The following is a 17944-nucleotide window of genomic DNA, read 5'->3' on the forward strand; positions in this document are numbered from 1 at the left end:
GTTCTGTTCTAGTTTGGATGCCAGCAACTTTTCCATTAGCAACTGTCCATGTCCTTACACGAGGGGATCAGATTTCACTAGAATTCCCTTTAGATTTCTTTTAACCCTGCTCCTAAATCACCCCTGTGATAGCAGAGTAGTAACTGTCATTTACAGATTATAGAAGGTTGACCATATTTTGAATTAAAATCCACAATGGCTGTGTGAATGGTGACTTCCCCCAATATCTAAATACCATGGCAATGCAGAAAGCTGCCTGTCTAGCACTTTCATGACAAGACATGTAAGAGGGACTTTAAATGGCCTGCGTAAGAGTTCTACTCACTAGGGCTGGCCCAGTCATTCTCAGCTGAGACGAATCTGCTTCTTGTCATTATTTTTGGTTTCAAATCCCACCATTCCTCAACAAGGATCTAATCTGCATCTTCCACCACTACAGGAAACTGCCACTCCAAAACTGAGGCCCCTGGTTTCAGCTAGGCCATCTCCTTTAGGGGAGAGAGAGAATACTGACTGTCCGCAGATCCAAATATATATTTAACTAACAGCATGTCATATGTACATAAGGGTTTTTCTAAAGTAAACACTTAATCAAGGCCTCCCAAGAGGACAAAGCCATGCTAGATGTAACTAGTTATCTATACTGTTCATGCACACTCCAAGTCCCACATCAGAGAATGCACCTACAGTAACTCCTCACTTAACATTGTCCCGGTTAACGTTGTTTCGTTATGTCACTGATCAATTAGAGAACATGCTCGTTTAAAGTTGTGCAATGCTCCCTTATACCATTGTTTGGCAGCTGCCTGCTTTGTTCACTGCTTGCAAGAAGAGCAGCCCCTTGGAGCTAGCTGGTGGGGTCTTGGAACCAGGGTGGACTGGCAGCCCCTGTATCAGCTCCCCTAAGTTCCCTGTGCCCCATCTCCACATAGCAGGGGGGACACACGAGACAGGGCTCAGGACAGAGGGAGCTTGCTGGCAGCAGCTGTTAACTTCCTGATCTTCTTAAAAAGGCAATATACTAAGAGTGGGGTCAGTGTAATTACAGGGGCAATGCGTGTGTGTCTCACACACACATATGCACCACACCCCACGACTTTAGAAAGTGGAGGGGATGGTGCGCTCTAGTGGGATAGCGTGGGTTCATCATCATGTTCCATTTCCTCAGGGAATTTTGCAGCCACTGCCATGCGTCTATTGTGTCTCCTCCCCTCATTCTGCAACCTTGTAGAGTGTGAGGCTACGTGTTAACCCTTGAGGGCTCAGCCAACTGCTAGTTCATCATTTAGCAGCCAGGCATTCCCTGAGAAATGGCCCATGCTCTGACTCCACCACCTCAACCAAGCTTCACAATCATTGCCGTGTACAGTATTAAATTGTTTGTTTAAAACTTATACTGTGTGTGTATATACATAATATCTTTTGTCTGTTGAAAAAAATTTCCCTGGAACCTAATCCTCCTTTTTACCATTAATGCTTATGGGGAAATTGGATTTGCTTAATATTGTTTCAGGAACATAACTACAATGTTAAGCAAGGAATTACTATATTTTAACAAGGTCAAAGTAATAGGAGTTGTAACTATCCCTTACTGGAAGTTCAAATGGGTTCTCTCCTTTAAATGTGTTTTCCTGCACCTAAAAGGAGCAACAGTCTTTAGTTGTGGGTTTCATTTTTTGTCATGTATGGATCGCTAACTAATAGCTCTCTTGTCATTCAGTCCTAGAATGCTCCCTTCTGGTTCCATTGGGCTCTTTCCCATGACACATGCACAAGGGGGCCTGTGTATCCAGGGGGAGGAGAGCAAGTACTAGTCACCATGTTTCAGGGATATATGCTCTCCTTGTGCAGGAAAGGGGAGAAGTTTATAGCCATGTGGGGGGCATAGCAAGTGCTGCCTTCAGGCCTCAAAGAGTCAACGGAATCCATAGGTACGTATGGATCCACTGTTCCAGATCTCAGGGCCATTTGGTGTGCACACAACTACTCTGTGAACCTCTTTCGCTACCAGCACATCTCACTCACTGCCATTAACACCCAAGGCTGCAATGTAGATGTACCCTAGGTCTATCCCTCTCCTTGTTATTAACTCATTTAGTATACACCATTGAATGTCATCTTTGTTTCTGAGTCAACGGCCATTTTTTCCAGTTTCAGGACAGGTTAACTGACTATAACAGAGGCATTCTCAGTGTCTTTTCCTAGATTAGGTTTGATTTTTCTGGTTACAAGTTTTACAAGTATATTGATTTGCATTTAATAAGTTTTCTTGCCCCATTCCACTGACTACATTTGAGCATCACGTTTGCAAAATTAATATACTTTGAGCACAGTGCTTATTAACACAAAGGCCTCTTTACACTGCCCTTCCAGAGAAAAGGGATCTAGACATGGTTGCAAGTCACACTGTCTACGTGTTGTAAAGGGACCTTGGTGTAAATGAGAATCAGGGTTCCCTCTCTTCCCAGTTCCATGAAGGAAGCTCTCCTGTTACCATGTGCAGGGCAATGGCCCCCTTTCCCAGATCTGCTCACAATTACTTAGTTTTACCTACAGACTCGCAGCATAACTTCCAGAATAGAAAATATTAATGTAACCATTTTTTAAAAAAAATATCAGACATGGTTCTTACTGGGCAGGTACAGAAATGCAGGGCTCCGAGGGACCTCAAGAGGTCATCTAGTCCATCCTCCACACGAAGGCAGGATTAAGTAAACCTAGACCTCCCTGACAGGTGTCTGTCTAATCTGATGGGGATTCTACAACATCCCTAGGTAACCTGTTCCAGTGCTTAACTATCCTTACAGTTAAAAAGTTTTTTCTAATATCCAACCTAAACCTCCCTTGCTGCAAACTATGCTGATTACTTCTTTTCCTACCCTGGGTGGACATGGAAAACAGCTGATCATCTTCCTCTTTACAACAGTCCTTCACATATTTGAAGGCTGTTATGTCTTCCCTCAACCATCTCTTCTCTAGACTAAATATACTCTATTCTTTCTACCTTTCCTCACAGGTCTTTCTAAAGCTTTTATCATTTTTGTTGCTCTCCTCTGAACTCCAATTTATCCATATTTTTCTTGAGGTGTGGTGCCCAGAGTTGGACACAGTGCTTCCTTCAGCTGATGCCTCACCAGCATCAAGCAGAGCGGGACAATTACATATGACACTTCTGTTAATACATCCCAGAATGACACTTGTTTTTTCCTCAACAGCAGCAAACTGTTGACTCTCATTCAATTTGTAATGCACTATAACCACTAGATCCTTTTCTGTAGTACCGCTGCCTCGCCAATTCTTCCCCATGGCTCCATCCATGAAGGGGAATGAATGCTGCAGTCAGACTACCATTAATAGGCCTTTATAGATTTCATCCTTAAAATGGGCTGGGCTTACAGGGAAGCATGCCCTATGAACAATCCCCTTTTCCCAAAAAATACACAGAGCTGCAATATACACAGACTTTTTCATCTTAAACCCTTTGCCCCGTAGAGGGGTGTATAGGGATTGTTGCATTTGGTTTTAAGATTATTCCTCATATGTCCCACTCCCAGTGCAGGACTCAGAGGAGTACAAAACATTATATTGAAGATAGCCTACAAAAGTATCCCCAGGAGTCATTAAATATGAAATTTTCACATTCCTCTTCGTGGTAGAATTAGGAGACCAATTTATCATACAACATTACTTTAATATGTGGTCTTTCATAGTTTGCTAATTACTGTATCACTTCAGAGGAGTATTTATAACCAACTAACATGTGTCTCTGTTAGCCACAGCTGGCGTGGGATTAATCATAAATGAACATTGTGATTTTCATGAATTTATGGCTCAACAGAGGTGGAGAAACAAAAGTAGTCTACTGAAAGAGAAATTCTAAGTTATGACAAAGCAGTTACTCAGTTCCAGTAAGAACACACTTCATAAGATTGACATAAAACCATTTCAGCCTTTCTTGCTTATAGGATGACTAGTTAGGCTGTTCACTATTGGATTATTCACTCTGGTTTTACATTTTATTTTGTTATGAAGCAGCTTTCATAAATGCCAAGCAAGACATCTGTCTTCTCTCTAACACAAAGACAGATACAAAGGCATCTGTCAACATGAAGTTGAGTAAGCCACACATCTGCTGTATTCAGTAGTTGAAAATCTGCTTATCTTGAAAACTGTTTACTCACTTTTGGCAAATATGATGCAAGCAGCATACTTCTGATTGTGTGTGTTGCAACTCATGATTAGAGCCAACACTGCCTTTTCATGTTCAACAATGAGAGGACAAACCTTCAACATCTTGAACTACTGAAGTAATTTATTTGTTATCCATATGTATAGCTATGACATTTTATATAAGTTGTATAAACAATATACAACTCAACTGCCATCCTATTTCTTGAAAACTAAGTGGTGCAATTACAGTTTCCTGAGAACTACATTTTACAGTTAATAAGAAAACTTTCCATAGCTGGGGGAAAAAAATCTGTTCTGTGCTGAACCAGTATACACTCCTATATGCTTGTCTATAATTTAATTAATCAAGTACATATGCTTGTCTATAATTTAATTAATCAAGTACATCCTGAAATTAATGTCACGATGATCAAAATTTACTTTCTAAGTGACATTTTCCTCAAGGCTCTGATTGAGGTTGGACTGCTAGAAGTTCCAGATCATTCATTTCTTCAGAAATACTGCATTCATTAACCTATGGCACCAAATGGAAGGGGAACACTGTTACAGATTTGACACTATTGCAAAAAATTTATTTTATTTATAATAGCTTTTGGAAGCTGAACTCCATGAATTTAACCTGACAGTTTTATGCATCATGCATATTCCCAGGTTTGTTACTGTAGGGTTGCTTATGGATACTGCCATGTATTTCATTTTATTTTTTAAAATACAGATATGAGCATTGAAGCATTTGTTGTGAAAATAAAACACACAAAAAGAATTAAAAAAAGAAATCTAAGAAAAGCTTAAATTTGAGGCCTTCTCACCTCAGCTGTGCCTTCTAACTTGAAAGACGTCAGAATGACAGCCAGCCTTCTTCCCTCAATAGAACATTTCCCTGATCTGCCAACTTGCCCTAACCCTCTCGTGGAGGGATCCCATCTAGGAGTAAAAGGTTAGTTTTGTTTCCATGCCCCCTTAATTCTTTCCTGCTCTGCTGAGATGCCCAGAAGATGCCAATTAGACTCAATTGTGATGATTTTATGATTTGGACGGAGAAATGGGCCAGCTAGCGACTTAAGTTCTGTGTACTTACAGCTGCAGACATCATCTGGAAGGTGTAATTTCCAACTCGGTAGACGTACACAGACTAGTTCTGCTTGAGCTAGCACACTAAAAATAGCAGTGTGGCTGCAGAAGCATGGGCAGTGATGTGGGTTAGCCACCCAGGTTGGTACCTAGGATCTCAGACAGGATTGTACTTGGGTAGCTAGCTCACCACACTCACACAGCTATTTTTAGCACACTGGCTCAAGTAGCATCTACCTGAGTGGGAATCACATCTTCCAGCAGCTGGGTAGACATACCATGCATTGCAATCAGGAGGTATCATTCGAACACATGCAGACATACCCAAGCTAGCTAGTCCTGCCTGCCCAAGACCTTGGGTACATACTTGAGCAAGTGCCGCCCATGCTGACATGGCTTCACTGCTATTCTTATTCAGGCTAACTAGATCAAAGCTAGCATGGGTATGTCTACATGTGCTGTAATCACATGTACTGATTGCTGCAAGGTAGACATACTCGAACTAGAAACTTTTAATCTCTGCTGATCCAGGGCATGATTCAAATGGGCCACCCAGAGGTGAAAAAGCTCCATTTTTTCATCGATTACCTGAGCGACCCATTCCCTTCTAAGTTATTGCAAAAATTGCAATAAAACTTAGAAGGGAATGGGTTGCTCAGGTAATCAATGATGAAAAAATGGAGCCTCTTCACCTCTGGGTGGCCCATTTTCTTTGCATCATTTACATTTGAAAATGAGCTTAATTAAAATGAGAAATGTGGTTGAAGAATTAATAATCTTTGTCAGTTGGCAGGGGCCACTATTTGTTTAATTTTTTTTTTTAAAAAGCACATACATATTATCACCAATTATACAGGGACATGCAAAGAATGTCAAAGCCAAGTGTCATAAATATAAAGGCAAGGATAACCACCTTTCTGTATACAGTGCTATAAAATCCTTTCTGGCAAGAGGCAAAACCCTTTCACCTGTACAGGGTTAAGAAGCTAAGGTAACCTCGCTGGCACCTGACCCAAAATGACCAGTGAGGGGACAAGATACTTTCAAATCTGACAAAGGGTCTGACTGTCTGTGTTGCTTTTGCGGGGAACAGATCAGGAATGCAATCTTCCAATTCCTGTTAAGTTAGTAAGTAATCTAGCTAGAAAATGTGTTAGATTTCCTTTTGTTTAATGGCTGGTAAAATAAGCTGTGCTAGAGGGAATGTATATTCCTGTTTTTGTGTCTTTTTGTAACTTAAGGTTTTGCCTAGAGGGATTCTCTATGTTTTGAATCTGATTACCCTGTAAGGTATTTACCATCCTGATTTTACAAAGGTAATTCTTTTTCCCTTTCTTTAATTACAATTCTTCTTTTAAGAACCTGATTAATTTTTCACTGTTCTTAAAATCCAAGGGTTTGGGTCTGTGTTCACCTGTACAAATTGGTGAGGATTATTATCAAGCCTTCCACAGAAAAGGGGGTGTAGGGCTTGGAGGGCTATTTTGGGGGGAAGACGTCTCCAAGTGGTCTCTTTCCCTGTTCTTTGTTTAAAACCGTTGGTGGTGGCAGCATACTGTTCAAGGACAAGGCAAAGTTTGTGCCTTGGGGAAGTTTTTAACCTAAGCTGGTAAGAATAAGCTTAGGGGGTCTTTCATGCAGGTCCCCATATCTGTACCCTAGAGTTCAGAGTGGGGAAGGAACCTTGACACCAAGTCACTCCCCTGTGCCGTGAATGCCTTTGTTTGTTGCTTCCTCCAACAACTGCTAACTTTTCATCAAGTATTTGCAAAAGTCTCAGCTTCCCAGCAGCTTCCATATTTCCCTTAGGAATTTGAAAAGCAAGATAAGGGAAGCCACTTTTTAACCACTGCTTTCAGAGTAGCAGCCGTGTTAGTCTGTATTCGCAAAAAGAAAAGGAGTATTTTTGGCACCTTAGAGACTAACAAATTTATTTGAGCATAAGCTTTCGTGAGCTGTAGCAGAAGAAAGGGAAAAGAAAAGGAGTTTCGGTTAGGATTACTGGTTTCGGTTATCCATTTGCTAAAACAGTCCCAGTGGTTAAAAAGAAAAGGAGTATTTTTGGCACCTTAGAGACTAACAAATTTATTTGAGCATAAGCTTTCGTGAGCTGTAGCTTATGCTCAAATAAATTTGTTAGTCTCTAAGGTGCCAAAAATACTCCTTTTCTTTTTAACCACTGGGACTGTTTTAGCAAATGGATAACCGAAACCAGTAATCCTATTTATTTTAAAGCAAAACAATAACGTCTTCAGGTGAACTTGAACAAAGATGTTGTTCTGTAATGTATGCACCTTTGACTCTGGAGAATGAACGGATTGGATCTTGTGAAAGTATAAAGAATAGCTAGTCTAACTAGAAACACTGGTTAACAGGAACAGCACAATGCTTTCCTAACAATGATAAAGATGTGACTTTTGGACCATGTGTTAAAAGAGATGTCCTGAATGAGTAGCGACCTAAGCAAACATGAAATCATTTTAGTTCTTCGAGTGATTGCTCCTATAGATTCCAATTAGGTGTGTGCATGTCGTGTGCACAGTCGTCAGAAAGTTTTTCCCCTAGCAGCACCCATCGGGTCAGCCATAGAACCCCCTGGAGTGGCACCTTCATGGTGTTCAATATATGACCCTGCCGACCCAGCGCCTCCTCAGTTCCTTCTTACTGCCAGTGACGATCGTTGGAACTGTGGCGTCTTGCTCAGCAAGTTCTACCACATTTCCCTAGCCTAGTTTGTTCTTTGTTCGTTATACGTTTAATTAGTTTAATTTTTATTTAGTGTTGTACTTAGCAGTTGGGCTGGGGGGTTTACCCTCCATCCCGACCGCTTTTTCTTGGGAGGGCTTTCATGCCCAAGTCCCAGGGGTTCAAGCCCTGGAAGTCTTGCTCCAAGCCCATGCCAATGGGCGACCCCCACGATGTTTGTCTGAAGTGTCTTGGGGAGGCTCACCAAGCCGATCGGTGCAGGATTTGTAAAAGGTTTCGCCCCAGAACCTAAAACGAGAGAGATTTTTGCCTCAAGCAGCTCCTTATGGAGGTGGCACGTAGACCCTCCCAACGCGGCAGGACCCGGTGCCCAGTTCTTCGGTGCATAACACCCAGTGGTGGAAGTGGCACTGTGGACGGACTCTGGCAGAGACCCATGGCACCGCTGCTCCCCAGCGCCAAAACCGGTGGGATAGATCCGGCACAGAAGCGGCACCGGAAGCAAGGGAGGAGCAGCTCTCCGTCCCAGAGCCCCACCCCTCTGGACCCAGCCAATGGGGCACGTCCTTGTGAGGAGTACCCAGTGCCAAAGTCTCCAGAGACGGCACCGTCAACTTCAGCCCCGCAAGGGGGACCATTGAGTCAGTGCTGTTTGACTCCCCGGGCCAGATCATCAAGGAGGTGGAGCTGCCATCCACCCTGGACACCTTTGCGGCTACAAGTGACCTCATTGCCATGACAGTGCTGAGGTCACCCACAATTTGCGCCAAGCCTCCGGTACCACATCGTACAGCACCGTCTTGAGGCAAACCAGTGATGCTCCAGTCCTTGCCACCGATAGAATCACGGCACCGCTTGGAATCCCAGCACTGCTTGCAATCGCGGCACCGGTTGGACTTGCGGCACCGCTCCAGGTCATACCAGCACTCCTGATCGCAACGCCGATCTACACATTGGTCCCCATCACTCAGCATGTCCCGGACCCAGCATTGATGCTGCTCAGGGACCCTGCGCAGCTCCAAATCCCAGTCTTCGGATTTGGAAGTGGGATCTAAGTACTCAGAGCAGGGCTGACACAGGCCATAAGGTGGGGCAGGGCCATGGACTGCGCAGTGGCTGGGACCAGTGCAGTGGCCATTCTGGACCCCGTGGGCATACCACCAGGCCCAGGGCGCCCAGTCTAAAGACGATCAGCCACATCTTGAACCGAGAGTGCTGGAGGCCTCCGCCAGTCACCCCATCCTTAGGGGTGCCAAGGAGGTGCCGTGCCCCCACCTGCCCTTAGAACCAATTCCAACTCCGGTTTCTGAGACTGGTCCAGCGAGAAAGACAAGTCGAGAGGTTCCCAATGAGCAGGAGAGATGGGAGGACCCTGTTCCCCCATTAGCCTCCTTGTCCTCCTCCCCAGATGAGGCCGTTGCAGGCACTTCTGTCTCCGGACTGCCTCGCATAGACTGCTGTGCCCACCAGGACCTCCTTCGCAGGGTGGCATGCAACATGGGTCAGAAGGATGAGGAGGTGGTGGAGTCAGAGGACCTGGTGGTCGACATTCTGGCCCCAGAGGGTCCTTTGAGGGTGGCTCTGCCCCTCATCAAAACTATACAGACCAATGCCAAGACCATCTGGCAGACCCCGGCCTCCATCCCTCCCACTGCCAAGGGCGTTGAGAAGAAGTACTTCATACCCTCAAAGGGGTATGAATACCTCTTTACGCACCCACAATCTTGTTCACTGGTGGTGGCAGTAAATGAAAAGGAGAGGCAGGGGCAATAAGCCCCAGCACCTAAGTCCAAGGAGGCCAAACGCCTGGACTTGTTTGGACGTAAGGTGTACTCCACGGGGAGGCTCTAGCTCAGGATTGCCAACCAGCAGGCAATTCTGAGCTGGTATAACTTCAACTCCTGGAACTCAATGCTCAAGGTCAAGGAGCTTGTGCTAACTGAGTTCAGGGAGGAGGTTGGAGCTACAGCGGAGGTGGGCAAGGTGGTGGCATGGACCTCTTTACAAGTCTCACTGGATGCTGCAGACTTGGTGGCACGAACCTTGTTCTCTGGTATCGCCATGAGGTGCATCTCATGGTTGCAAGCCTCAGGCCTACCGCCCGAGGTTCAACTGACGATGCAGGACCTGCCTTTTGATGGGGCGGGCCTGTTTGTGGAGCAGACCGACTCTTGTCTCCTAAAAGACTCAAGGGCTACCATGAAATCTTTGGGTATGCACACCCCGGCAACCCAACGTAAACATTTCAAGCCCCAACAGCAACAGCAGCGCTCCTACCCTCCTTGGTCAAGGCAGGAAGGGGCAGGAAGCTTTCCAACCCCCCTTCCGGACAGGGACAGGGACAGGGACAGACCAAACCACTGTCAGGTTCTAAGCAGGCCTTTTGAAGGGGTGCCAGAGGATGGCGCACCACACTCATTCCCAGATCCTTCCCCGTCCTTTTTGAATCATTTGTCTCACTTCTACTGTGCTTGGTCCTAAATAACTTCAGACCGCTGGGTCCTCCGCACGGTGGAAGTGGGATGCTCTCTCCAGTTCTGTTCCTCCCTCCCTCCCACCCCCCTTCCCCGTCCCTCTTCAGGGACCCCTCTCACGAGCAACTCCTTACCCAGGAGGTGCAGGTGCTCCTCGCCATGGGAGCGGTGGAGGAGGTTCCTCAGGAGCTACGGGGCAAGGGGCTCTACTTCCTAATCCCCAAGGTCAAGGGGAGTCTCAGACCCATTCTAGATCTGCGCGGACTCAACAAATTCATAGTAAAGTTGAAGTTCTGCATGGTCTCCCTGGGCACCATTATCCCCTTCCTGGATCGGGGAGACTGCTATGCTGCTCTCGACATGAAGGACACGTATTTCCACATAGCGATTCGTCCAGCACATAGGTGTTCCACACCAAGTGCATGTCGGTTGTGGCTGCTTTCCTCCGTTGTCAGCAGGTGCAGGTATTCCCTTATCTTGACGACGGGCTGCTCGGGCACTGCACGAGAGCACAGGTGCAGTCACAAATCCATTTGGTCAGGTGCACATTCGAGCGACTGGGTCTCCTCCTCAATTTGGGGAAGTCGACCTTGGAACCAACCCAAAGAATAGAATTCATTGGGGCAGTGTTAGACTCTGTTCAGGTGCAAGCCCTTCTGCTGGAGTCCCGATTCCGAGCCAGCACAGACATAATTCAAAGCCTACAGCAATTCCCAACCACAACACCAAGGGGTCCCTGAGTCTCCTCGGCCACATGGCTGCTTGCAGTTATGTGACCCGGCACACCAGGCTGGGGCTCAGACCGTTGCAGGCATGGCTCGCCTCGGCCTACCGCCTGGGGCGCAACAGCTTGAACTCAGTGGTCACGGTACCAGGGCAGGTCCTCACATCCCTCCGCTGGTGGCTCAACCCCCAAGTGATGTGCAAAGGAGTCCCCTTCCACAACCCTCAACCTTCCTTGTCCCTGGTTACAGATGCATTGGCTCTGGGAGGTGGTGCACATCTGAGGGACCTCCATACACAGGGCCTGTGGTCACAGGACGAGCTCTCCCTACATATCAACATCAAGGAGCTGAGGGCAGTGTGCCTAGCTTGCCAGGCCTTCCAGCCCCAACTGCAAGGCCAGTGCATAGCAGGTCTAATGGACAACACCACTGCCATGTTTTACATCAACAAGCAAGCCTGTTCTCTACCCTGTGCCAGAAGGCCCTCCAGCTGTGGGAATTCTGCATAGCCCACTCCATTCACCTGGAAGCATCTTTTTTACTAGGAGTTCAGAACATGCTGGCGAACTACCTCAGCAGGTCCTTCTGCATACACGAGTGATCCATCTGGCCAGATGTCATACACCTCATTTTCCAAAGGTGAGGATTTCCCCAGGTTGACCTGTTTGCCACTCAATACAACAGGAAGTGCCCCACGTTCTGGTCCTTCCAGGGTCACAGCCCGGGCTCACTCACAGACACATTCTTGCTATCCTGGAGATGTTGCCTGCTCTATGCCTTTTCCCCGTTCCCTCTCATGCGCAAGGTCCTGCTCAAGGTCCGCAGGGAGGCAGCAAACGTAATTCTGATAGCTCCGGCATGGCCTCGCCTGCACTGGTACACCACGCTACTAGAGCTGTCAGTGGACATACCAGTCACATTACCTTTCCTCCCCAACTTACTCAGGACTACAGTCGCCTCCATCACCCCAACCTGTGGTCCCTCCACCTCACGGCTTGGAAGCTTCATGGCTGAACCCCATGGAGCTTCTGTGCTCAGAACAAGTAAGGGAGGTCCTCCTCGGCAGCAGTAAGCCCTCCACTAGAGCCACGTATCTGGCAAAGTGGAAAAGATTCTCATGTTGGCGTGACCAGCGTCGTACCCCCCTCCAGGCGCCTGTACCTCTCATCTTGGAGTACCTCCTACACCTGAAACAGTAAGGCCTGGTGGCATCCTCCATAAGGGTACACCTTCCTGCTATTTCGGCCTTCCACCCAGGAGTGTCTGGTTGATCCGTCTTTGCCAACCCTATGGTTGGCTGCTTCCTCAAAGGTCTGGACTGCCTTCATCCCCAGATCTGGCAGCCTGTTCCTGTGTGGGACCTTAACCTGGTCCTCTCCAGGCTCATGGGGCCCCCATTCGTACCACTGGCAACTTGCTCCCTACTGTATCTGTCCTGGTCGCTATTATGTCTCCGAGGAGGGTGTCTGAGCTAAAGGCCCTCACTTCAGACCCACCTTACACGGTTTTCCACAGGGATAAGGTGCAACTCAGGCTGCACCCGGCCTTTCTCCCCAAGGTGGTGTCACACTTCCACGCCAGTCAGGACATTTTCCTGCCTGTCTTTTACCCTAAGTCTCATGCCAGTAACTGGGAGCAGAGGCTGCACTCCCTTGATGTTTGATGAGCACTAGCTTTCTACATCGAGTGTACTAAACCATTCAGAAAGTTGAACCAGTTGTTCATAGCAGTGGCAGACTGGATGAAAGGGCTCCCGGTCTCACCTCAAAGAATATCCTCCTGGATCACGTCGTGCATCCACACGTGCTACAATCTGGCCAAAGTACCGACACTGGCTCTTCTGGCAAATTCCACAAGGGCCCAGGCCTCATCATCAGTGTTCTTGGCCCAGGTCCCAATCCAAGAAATCTGCAGGGCAGCAACTTGGTCCTTGGTACATACCTTCACATCTCACTACGCCATTGTCCGGCATGCCATAGATGACACGGCTTTCGGCAGAGCGGTGCTGCAATCAGCGTTCTTCTCTTAACTCCAACACCACCTAAGTAAGGCTTGAGAGTCACCTAATTGGAATCAATAGGAGCAATCACTTGAAGAAAAAACGGTTACTCACGTCTCATAACTGTTGTTCTTTGAGATGTGTTGCTCATATCCATTCCAAACCTGCCCGCCTTCCCCTCTGTCAGAGTAGCCGGCAAGAAGGAACTAATGGAAACTGGAAAAAGGCTAATGTAGTGCCAATCTTTAAAAAAGGGAAGAAGGAGGATCCTGGGAACTACAGGCCAGTCAGCCTCACCTCAGTCCCTGGAAAAATCATGGAGCAGGTCCTCAAAGAATCAATCCTGAAGCACTTGCATGAGAGGAAAGTGATCAGGAACAGCCAGCATGGATTCACCAAGGGAAGGTCATGCCTGACTAATCTAATCACCTTTTATGATGAGATTACTGGTTCTGTGGATGAAGGGAAAGCAGTGGATGTATTGTTTCTTGACTTTAGCAAAGCTTTTGACACGGTCTCCCACAGTATTCTTGTCAGCAAGTTAAGGAAGTATGGGCTGGATGAATGCACTATAAGGTGGGTAGAAAGCTGGCTAGATTGTCGGGCTCAACGGGTAGTGATCAATGGCTCCATGTCTAGTTGGCAGCCGGTGTCAAGTGGAGTGCCCCAGGGGTCGGTCCTGGGGCCGGTTTTGTTCAATATCTTCATAAATGATCTGGAGGATGGTGTAGATTGCACTCTCAGCAAATTTGCGGATGACACTAAACTGGGAGGAGTGGTAGATACGCTGGAGGGGAGGGATAGGATACAGAAGGACCTAGACAAATTGGAGGATTGGGCCAAAAGAAATCTGATGAGGTTCAATAAGGATAAGTGCAGGGTCCTGCACTTAGGACGGAAGAATCCAATGCACCGCTACAGACTAGGGGCCGAATGGCTAGGCAGCAGTTCTGCGGAAAAGGACCTAGGAGTGACAGTGGATGAGAAGCTGGATATGAGTCAGCAGTGTGCCCTTGTTGCCAAGAAGGCCAATGGCATTTTGGGATGTATAAGTAGGGGCATAGCGAGCAGATCGAGGGACGTGATCGTTCCCCTCTATTCGACATTGGTGAGGCCTCATCTGGAGTACTGTGTCCAGTTTTGGGCCCCACACTACAAGAAGGATGTGGATAAATTGGAGAGAGTCCAGCGAAGGGCAACAAAAATGATTAGGGAACTGGAACACATGACTTATGAGGAGAGGCTGAGGGAGCTGGGATTGTTTAGTCTGCAGAAGAGAAGAATGAGGGGGGATTTGATAGCTGCTTTCAACTACCTGAAAGGGGGTTCCAAAGAGGATGGCTCTAGACTGTTCTCAATGGTAGCAGATGACAGAACGAGGAGTAATGGTCTCAAGTTGCAGTGGGGGAGGTTTAGATTGGATATTAGGAAAAACTTTTTCACTATGAGGGTGGTGAAACACTGGAATGCGTTACCTAGGGAGGTGGTAGAATCTCCTTCCTTAGAGGTTTTTAAGGTCAGGCTTGATAAAGCCCTGGCTGGGATGATTTAACTGGGAATTGGTCCTGCTTCGAGCAGGGGGTTGGACTAGATGACCTTCTGGGGTCCCTTCCAACCCTGATATTCTATGATTCTATGAACTGAGGAGGTGCCAGGTCGTCAGAGTTAGATATTGAGTGCCATGAAGGCGCCACTCCAGGGGGCTCCACAGCTGACCCGGCGAATGCTGCTACAGGAAAAACTTTCCGATGACTGTGCACGCCTAATTGGAATGGACATGAGCAACATATCTCGAAGAACAACAGTTACAAGAGGTGAATAACTGTCTTTTTTTAAAGGTACAAGATTGAGAACTCAAAGTCATAGTCCTCAAGCTACAGACTAGGTGTACTAATGTGTGTATGCACTGGTCCCTCAGACTCAGGTGTGGAGGGAGGCCACTCTGTGCTGCTGCGTCTGGCAAACAAGCAGTCTATGGCTCTGGCCCTTAGGTAGGGCAGAACACCCAACAGTCCAAAGGCTCAGGCCCTCAGGTAGGGTGGAGCACCAGACTGTCGCCTGTTGTCCTAGGTCAGGCAGAAAAATGCAGGCCTCCTGGCCTTAGGTGGGGAGGCTGCCACCCCAGGGGAGGTTGACAGCGGGGGTAGAGGAAATGGGCCCACCCTACTCCACCAGGTCCCAGTCAGGTTACTGGGGGCAGGGGAGGCATCAAGTCATCACCCATGCTAGCCCCTTCTCATCCAGGGCCACCTCCTACCTTCACTGGGGAGGCTGCAACTCCCAGTCATGACTCTGCACCCTGTTAGCTGATGTCTGAACCCTACCAATTTTCAGAGGAAGTGTGATAAATGCCTGAGGGAATGCTTAAGGTCAGAGTCAATAGTGGGCCCACCCACACCCACTAAACACATCCTTAAGGAAAGAGAAGTGTGACAAGGTCAGGCCAGATGCTACAGGAGAGTAATAGAAAGCAGATATATTAGCCCCAGCTTAAGTAGGTCCCTTTTCCCTGGGTAAGGTAAAAGGGAAGGTTCCAGAACAATCAGGAACCTTCTGGAGACAATTAAGACAGACAGGCTGATTAGAACACCTGCAGCCAATCAAGAAGCTGCTAGAATCAATTAAGGCAGGCTAATCAGGGCACCTGAGTTTAAAAAGGAGCTCACTTCAGTTTGTGGTGTGCGTGTAAGGAGCGGAGAGCAAGAGGCACTCAGAGCTGAGAGAGAGAACTGAGAAAAATCAGTTTCATCCCCATATCATCAATACAATTGAACCTGCCTCACACCAAATCAATTCAACCTTCTTTCACCCTCAGTATCCCCTTAACAGGCAGAGGAGCAGTCAAAAGGAGTTTGCAACAGAGCTTTCCTCCTCTTCATCCCCTACACAGGCTTGGTGGTGGGCCAGCCAAGGAGATGGGAGAGCATCTCCACATAGCCCTCAAGGGTAGTGGTCAGCGCTGGCAGGATCTTCATCTTGCAATGGAAATGCAACAATTCCTTTATCCCCCTCAGGTCTAGTACATGTGGTTATTGCACTGGCCAGTGATAACGAGAGCAGAAACTGACCCATCATTAATAAGGAGTTTATAAAGAGCTGTACTAACCACTACACTGATCATTAACCAACGCCAATTCAGGAGTTCTTATATTACAAACTATGTCCAAAAAATACCACTTTAAAAGATTTTCCTGACCTGCTTTGCAAACAAACTGCCTGTAAACCAGTTCCTATCAAAACTTGCCATAGTTTTCATGTACAGTATTTCACTAGTTCTTTGAACGGACTTTCTGAATAAAAAATAAGTTTCACCTTTGAACTATTAATAGTTTAGCAGTCTATAGTCAGAATGCCAATTTCCAGAACTCAACAGAAATAAAATGATCAGTTAATCCAATCTGATTAGCTGTCTGGTATAGAAAGGAAATAATGCATAATTACTGCCAAATATGTGATCCTGCTACTAGAAAATCCCACCACTTTAGCCCTGCTTCAGCACTTCTTTGCACTGTTATACCGCCACTCACAAACTGATTTCCTGTCTTTACACTATTGGGGAAAAAGCAATAGCACTGTTTCTGTATTACTTGCACTCGCCTCAGTCTAGTCTTTTTTCTGCATAGTAGGAAGGGGTGGAAAATAGATCAATATCCAGGCAAGACATTCAAACAGCTGAGCAGTCTAACCTCCTACCTATGTATATTGGTGACAAATTATTTGCATAAATGTCAGAAGGTAATGTAGTAGCTTCTGTGAATATTAAAAACATCATCATCTACATGCACGTACTGTCTCATAGTAACTATATAATTAACCTGTGCCATCATTGTACTTGTAATTTGCGATATATCAGTGATCAGTTTGCAAATGCATTTGCACACAATTGGAAGTATATCCTGCAGTACCGTCAATCCAGAACATTCTGAAGTCATGAGTTAGGCCCCAAAATCATGAGACCAGCTTTAAAATTCTGAGATTTAAAAAAACATTAAATCTGGGATTGTTTTTGTTTTGACTTCTGTTTGCAAACATTTCTCCAAAACCACAGGCCAGATATGTACTTTTTAGAAGACAAAACCTGAGATTCTCACATGACAACATGATTCCAGGAGCTGGGGCTTTTAGAAAAGGACCAAATATCATAAGATTGGTGGTAAAACTGTGAAAGTTGGCAAAACTGTGATCTATCCAACTAGTCAAGCACACAGATTGATAAATGGGTAGCAGTACAGTCCTGGGAAAACCAATAAACTGCGCTTGCATTTTGGGATTTGAAAATGTAAATATGGAATTTGATTAAGATACAAGTGAAATCTAAAGCAATTCAGGGCCATCAAAAGCACTCAGATACAGGGAGGAGGTTGGGTCAGGAATTCAAAGTAGGGGGACAAGGTAATTTTAGATAAGGTTAAAGGGGCTCACAACTGTATTTCATCTGTCTTAATTTCCTTGGCTTCTGAGGAAAATATAGCATGTATAAAATAATAGTTTATGCATCAGTTAGGAAGAAAAACAACAGTATTTGAACGACAGCTGCAAATTAAGTCAGAGATCTATCACCTACTTCATATACATTGAGACCTTCTTCCAGGTTGTGAATTACTAAAGATATATGGCCAGAGTGGGAATTAAATGCTGGTCCATCAGGTCCCACACCAAAGTTAGGAAATGCACAATGCAAGACAAAGCTGCCTAGCCTTTGAAGTGAGTAAGTGCCCTCTTTAAAACCTTCTCACTAGGCTGCAAGCTCACAACCTCAAGCTCCAAAGCAGCCAGGT

This window comes from Eretmochelys imbricata, chromosome 7 (assembly GCF_965152235.1).
Source record: "Eretmochelys imbricata isolate rEreImb1 chromosome 7, rEreImb1.hap1, whole genome shotgun sequence".
NCBI lineage: Eukaryota > Metazoa > Chordata > Testudines > Cheloniidae > Eretmochelys > Eretmochelys imbricata.